The sequence below is a fragment of the Protopterus annectens genome, chromosome 10.part0 (genome assembly GCF_019279795.1).
Source record: "Protopterus annectens isolate FY-2018-M chromosome 10.part0, PAN1.0, whole genome shotgun sequence".
Taxonomy (NCBI): domain Eukaryota; kingdom Metazoa; phylum Chordata; order Ceratodontiformes; family Protopteridae; genus Protopterus; species Protopterus annectens.
In genome coordinates this window covers 911,956,607-911,964,138 of record NC_056744.1, presented here as the reverse complement: position 1 = coordinate 911,964,138, position 7,532 = coordinate 911,956,607, and positions in this window count along the sequence as shown.

Genomic DNA, 7,532 nt, shown 5'->3' with positions numbered 1-7,532 from the left:
ATTGGACAAAAATCAGTGATTTTTTAATTGTTATTTGCAAGCATTGTGGACTGGTACACTTTTTTAATGCACTTAGTTTTATACAGTATTGCAACTAACTTACTATATATATGAGCTCAGAAAACTGTTACTTTGTAGGATTTAAACTGCTTCAAAGAAAATCATTATAATAAAACTGAAAAGGAGCAACACCTCATTGCTTTAGAGAGTGCTTTACTTCATTACAAGAAGTAATCCATAAGATGATCATTATAAAGAAAAAACAGAGCATCACCAAGACCTTTTTTTCAGCAATCCATGGACAAATGTTGTTTAACTCTGTTTAGAAAAGCAAGCCTCACAAATGGAAGAACGTTGTAGTAATTAAAGGAAACAAAGATTTTCTGTGACACAAAAAGTCATATTCAATTCATACTGACTCAGAACTTGATGTTTTTTCCATCTTTTGAAATGTGCCTTATTTTTTTACCAGCACCCAAAATCTTACATTTCTAATAGGCTGTGCACCACCAGTATCCTAGAGTTAGCCAGGAGACATCTGTTAATAACAATAACCGGACAACCTTTGGATGGTGACATTTTTCTTTGTTTCATGTTCTGTAAGATGAGATGTTTCATATTCTGTAAGATGAGATGAGTTACTACAACATAATTAACATTACTTCAGCCCTACACATGTTGTCACAACTTGGGTTATGGTTGGGCTATGTAAGAAAATTAAAATGAGAATTAAGGACCAACATGACTTAGGACTTGTCTATGATTTGCTCTAGAATCAATAACAGCCAGAGCATATGCAATATTAGATGGCTTATTTACTTGTAAGACCTTCCTGACATATGAACTAATTTCAGACCATTCATATCTGGAAGACTGTGTTCAGCAATGCTATGTAAATCAATCTTAAACATTTTTTCATGCCAGCTAACCACTGATATGTGAGTGTTTGACTGAGATTGTATAAAATAGAACCCTATCATAAAACAGAAAGCATGTTAGGAAAACAATAAATATTACAATCAGACAGTGGCTGAGCAAGTAAAAAAAAACTTTTAATTAAATCAAAATATCTGCAAAGCAAAAGTCTGACACAAAAAAAGAAACTGTATATACACAGACAAACAGAGATATGAAAATTTAAGATGCATGCCACAATGGACATATAAATTTAAAACATATGCTTTCACAATTTAGTGAAATAGAGTCTATCAATCTAGTGCATTATACCCAGCTTCCTTAAGGAACTTCATGGCTGAACAGTCCTACTGTTGAAAAAAAATAGTACTATTGTACTTAAGCTTATATGTCACATGAAGTATCAAAGTGCTTCAGCCCAGAATCCAAATGCAATATTAGTATTCATTTTTGAATGTCTGTACTGCATTAAAAACTGATTGTACCCTCTATCAACTAACAGCTGGGGCATCTTCCCCCTTTCCCCACCATAGCTACACCTCTGCCATAAGCAGAAATGTGTGATCAACTTCTGCATTGGAAACTGGAATCCATATAGCTGTCACTGCAGTCTCAGACAGTATTGGGATCTGCACAGCAGTCTCAGACTATATTGGGATCTGCACAATCTTTGAAAGCTGGTACTTATGCAAGTCAGATGAGGACAGTAGTGGCATTTTCTGGACATCTTGTCATATAATACACTTCTCAGTGTTTTAGGACTTGACCTGGATTACCCATTTAAAAATGGGCATGCTGGTAGCACACAACTGAAAGCTATTTTTATGTTCTGGTAAATTATACAGATTCAAGATTTTCTCTAAATTACATGGTTTTAGTGGATGTGATCAAGTCTGATGAAAGTTAGCTGTATTTCAAGCTCAGACTGTCAGTCACACAGGAAAGTCAATAGCTGGTTCATGGATGTTACACCACTGTCATCTTCAGTGAAGAACCCCTGCAGGTATTGCAAAAGCTTCAAATGGTACTGCGTAGCTGTGGACCACCATAATTATGATACTGACCTTTGCAAATACATACATACTATAAATGACAATGGAACTAACCTTTTAGTTTTTCCAAGACATACATAGACTTTAAATAGAAATCTGTACTCAGTACAGCACTGGGTCATGTGACATCAATGATCAAAATAAAGCACAGTATCATAACTGCCAAATTAACAGACCCCCCCCCCAAATAGTATATCTAATACTTTTATTAAAACAAAAATTAAGTGTTTTTGTCCACTGTAATATAGACTTCATCAGAATTAAAACCAACGCCCACTCAGGGGTTTATATAATGTCCATAAAATCCTTTACACTCTCATTATTTAATTAAACAATCACAAATAATAATCACTAAACGCACATTCGATTTAAAGGAACCTACCAAGTAAATAAATATTTTGTCATGAATTGTATGTAATTAAATCTGCCACACTAAAAATATAATAAAATCAAAAACATCATACATAAAACTACATGTTAATAAAAAATATATGTAATATAAATATAGTCATAAATAACACCAGTCATAAAGTATATATGTTATGCATTGTGTTAAAATTATCTTATAATTCTACAACAATAATAGCACAGTTTAGTAAACATCCTTCTACAGGGCAACTACTCTGCTACCTGAAGTGATGTAGGTCCCATTCTACAACAAGGCATCAGCAGCAGCACCCTGTACAGTCCTCTTGTACAACCAGAAATCAATACAGCTCCTAACCTCCAGATAGACAACAAATAGGTCTGCATCCTCCAGTGGGTCAACAGCAGCAGTAACTCAGTATGATTCCACCCTCTGACATGAGTGGACTGTAAGCTTTGCCATACACATTTCATCCAAGGCTGTATGAAAACAGTGCTTGCCCAAACACAACCACCCCTCCTTAGGTTTGTAGTGGAATAGCAGTGTCATTCTAACAACATAACTACCAGGTTGCTAGTTGTCTCTGCATCATGTGTTTACTGCATCACAGAAAAGCAATACAGGCTATGCAGACATCAGAGTCTCCAAGTGATCAATTCACCTTCACAGCCTGAAAAAAAATCTAACTGCCCCCCTTTATCTCAGTACTGTTATCTGCCGTGAAAGACAAATCTGCAGTCACTTTCCACACACATCAAAAAAAAAATCCGGAACTAGATACTTTACCACAGAATCCATAAGAAAGAAAATAGTCTATGAGAAAGCTGCTAATGCATAACATTTGCTTTAAAATTACTTTCAGCAAATGGCCATAACTGACAAAATTAACATTTGAGCAGTACAACAGCTGTCCAACTTATAAAACTTTATATGCTATGTATATTTTAACATGCCATTTGTGGGCCACTAGTGCCTGAATTATGACACTGAATTTGGTTGTCTGTAGTATAACAAACTTCAAACCACTTACAGAGAGAATTGCACATAGTTTAACAGAAAGGTGCCTAAAATGACTATCTTGAACACTCCATATCAAATTTTACAGCATTACAAATTTATAAACCTGCACAGCAGTTACTTCCATTGGTTGTGGACAAACCATGATAGGAAAAACTACACAGCTTTTATCATGTTAAATCCATTCTGCTAAGGCACATTTTGTAGACTGAAAATCCAACGTATATCTGTGAACAACCACTAGATGACTTAGACAGTAAATTAGTGTGGTTTACTCCTAAAATGTTATTTCAAACCTCACAGTGACATTTATGGAATGAATTGTACAATGGCACACTGATAAGCAATCCCCCTAAAAGACGTACTAGAAAAATGTTCTTATCAAAACTCTACTATTACATATTTTAGTTAGTCACTCAGTTGCCATAGCAAAGAACAACATGTTGAAAATATAGTGCCTGCATATGAGTTTGCAGCTTCATCTTCAAATGTGAGCTTGAAGATGAACTGATATGTACAACTGCACATCAAGTGCCACAGTCGTTTTTGCAAAAAAAAAAAAAAAAAAAAGTTAGTTTCATAGGATATCCAAGTTCTTGTTTGTCCAGCTTACTGATAACAGTATCAAGTAATGGAAAGAGTTCTGTAGGAATGAACTGAGCAAATTAGCAGTAAGATACTTTCATCCACAAACTGCCTCACCCCAGCTAGTGGGCATAGCCACTGTCACATAGACCTCATGTGACTGTGATAAGAAACAGATATGTATAAACTTACTAGTGCAGGATTCAAGGACAAAACAAAAATGAAAAAAATAAGGGGTAAGAAATAAAAATCAGAGACAGACTTGTTTTTGTATACTTACAGTTGCAAGAAATCAGGAACAGTCTCAACTTTAGTTCATGCAAAACAGTAGCCCGCGAATGAGTACAACTAGGGTTACCACCTGTCCCACTTTGAGAGGGACAGTCCCTCTTTGGGCAGTTGTGTCCTGACAAAAAATATTAAAAAGGACAAATGTCCTGAGATTGTAGGACATAATTATGTCCCATATTTTATGTAATAGTTGCATAAAATAGTTATTTCTGTATCTAAAATACCTAAATGTTACAAGAAACATAATAAGCAACTAAACTGTTACAAGAATAAGCTTTTATTTAGGAAAACAAGTTAAGTTCTATCCTTTGTACTGACCATGGGTATGTTGTTGTGTCTTTCGGCTTTTCCCGGTTAGGGGTCGCCACAGCGGAACTCCGGTCCGCTAATGATTGGTAGTTGATTTTTACGTGCCGAGTTACCAGCCCTGACGCACAACCTTCAATGAAGGTATGCCCATTCACGCATGTCTCCATGCAGAAGACACTCTAGCTGAGAATCGAACCGGACAGCATCTTACTGTGAGGTGACAATGCTACCGCAGCACCACCACCGTGGGTATAGGGTATGTGTCGGCCTGTAAAATCTGATGTGTGTCCTGAAAATGTCCCACTTTGGCCATTTGAAAAGGTGGCAACCCTAAGTACAACTTGTCTCATACAAAAGAACACTAGTCCTATAAAGTCAGATTTTAAAATTACCAAATAACAAGACAGTAACCTGCTTTCATCCACAGGCAGACTCTTCCCCCATTTAGTGACTCCTTACTGATTTGATGGTTGTTTAGGACCATTCTGATAAGTTAGGTAAAGTTTTAACATAGGTTCATAGGTTCATACTAGGCTATCTGCCCTGGGGCAATTATAAGCCTAGCCCGATTCTGTATGGCTTACGCCACCCCTTGATTTGAGTATACTGTGCCCTTTTTAAGGTTTAGTTTACTGTGCCTGTGTCTAATAGTGACACGGGAGTAATCCCTGGGACAAACCTACGATCCCCCATCCACCTATCGAGATTCTTCTTGAAGAGATTCAGTGAGGTGCTCTGCCTCACATGAACTGGAATTCTATTCCAGAGAGAAGGGAGCCTCTGGGTTATGAACCTGTCCCTCCAGCAAGTTCTATTTATTTCTGTGCTGAGGTTCAAGTCCCTCGAGCGTGTGGCCCTAAGGGATTTAGATTTACTGAGGTGGAGCATGTCCATTAATTCTGGATTTGACATAGCTTTGTATGTCAGGCATAGATCGCCTTGAAGTAGGCGGTATGCAACTGAGTAGAGCTGGAGTTTTTTTAACTGAGCAGTATATGGCATCTGTTTGAGACCCTTGATCCTCTTGGTGAGATACTTTTGGGGTCTTTCTAATTGCTGCAGGTGTCGGGTAAGGTACATCCCAAAAGGGGCATTGTATTCTATGATGGGCCTGATGAGGGATGAATAAAGTGGCACGATTACCTCTCTTGATCTAGATGTGAAACCCTTCGTGATGAGGTGGGCTATGTAGAAGGTCTTTCTAACTACTTTGGCAATGTGGTTTTCAAAGGAGAGATTGCTATCAACTTGGGTCCCCAGGTCCCTAATAACTTTCTCTGTACTTAATGGGTTTCCGCCTATGTGGTAATTTGTGGGCACATTGTTTTTGCCAAAGGGTATGACTATACATTTTTTGGAATTTAGCTTTAAACCATGGCGCTGGCACCAGTTATCTGTCTCTGTGAGACCTTTTTGAAGGATGTTTGTGTCAGCTGGAGAGTTGATTATGGCACCCAGTTTGCAGTCGTCTGCGAACTTGGTGAGCCATAGTCCTCCCTCATTTGCCTGTACCTCGGAAAAGTATATACCGAACAAGAGTGGTCCCAGGACAGAACCCTGTGGGATGCCACTTGTGACCGGTTTCGAGTCGGACATGGCTCCAGCAACTCTCACTCTGTGGGTTCTGTCTTTGAGCCAGTTTGTGACCCATCTTGTGACATAGGGGTTTATATTTAAGCTGGATAGCTTATCTATGATGCCCAAGTGGGGTATTGTGTCAAATGCCTTTGCAAGGTCCAAATAGGCTGTGTGGACTACCTTCCCTTCATCTATGGCTTTGGTGACTGTTTCGAAGAAGTCAACCAGGTTCAAAAGGCAGGATCTGCCCTTAACAAAGCTGAACTGGGTAAGATCTAGTGTCTGTAGGTCCCCAATGTCTTTGTTTATGAGCTCCATGATGATCCTCTCCATAGCCTTGCAGACTAAGCTAGTCAGGCTTATGGGGCAATAGTTTCCAGGGTCCGTAGAGGCTCCACCTTTGTGGAGTGGGACCACTGTTGCTGTACGCCATTCTGTGGGCACATATCCTGTAGTGAGGCTGAGATTGTATAGCTGTTTTATTTGAGGGATTAGTTCCTCTTGGAGTCCATGTAGGACACAACCTGGGATGCCATCTGGTCCCATGGAAGCAGTGTTTTTTGCTTTGGAGAGGGCAGCCTTCACCTGAGCATCAGAGATGTTTGGGAGGCAGCCCTCTGCTGGGCTAGATACTTGCTCTTTTGGGGGGGAGGGGATGGAGAAGTTTGCACTGAACCTGTCTGTCAGGATATTGGCGATGTCTGTGGGTTCAGTGCATTTTTTGTCATTTAGAATCAACTCAGAACAAGTCTGGGAGTTGCATCCCAGGTTTCTAACATAACTGAAAAAAGCCTTATGATTGTCTTTGGTGTCCTGTGCAATTTTTCTCTCGAAGCTGGCCTTGGAGGATTTTATGAGGGATCGTAATTTTTTGCTAGTACTGATCAGAGATGCCTTCCCTATTAGGGATTTTGCTCTATCATGTAGTACCTTCCTCCTTCTGTTGTACAGTTTATTTATGGCAGGGGTCCACCAGACTGGATGCCTGCCTTTGGATGATTGGGTCTTGGTTTTGTTTGGGATAACATGATCCATGCATTCCTGGAGATGTCCGTAGAATGCGTTTATATAGGATTCTGCAGTTTGGGCCGTAGTTTCCACTGGCCCAAACTGCAAAATAGTATCCAGAATAGGATGCCTGAGGAATGGAGAAAAAGTGTTTTGGTACCGATTTTTAAGAATAAGGGTGATGTGCAGAGCTGTAGTAACTACAGAGGGATTAAATTAATCAGTCACAGCATGAAGTTATGGGAAAGAGTAGTGGAAGCTAGGTTAACAAGGGAGGTGATGATTAGTGATCAGCAGTATGGTTTCATGCCAGGAAAGAGCACTACAGATGCAATGTTTGCTTTGAGAGTGTTGATGGAGAAGTACAGAGACTGTCTGAAGGAGTTGCATTGTGTCTTTGTGGATTTAGA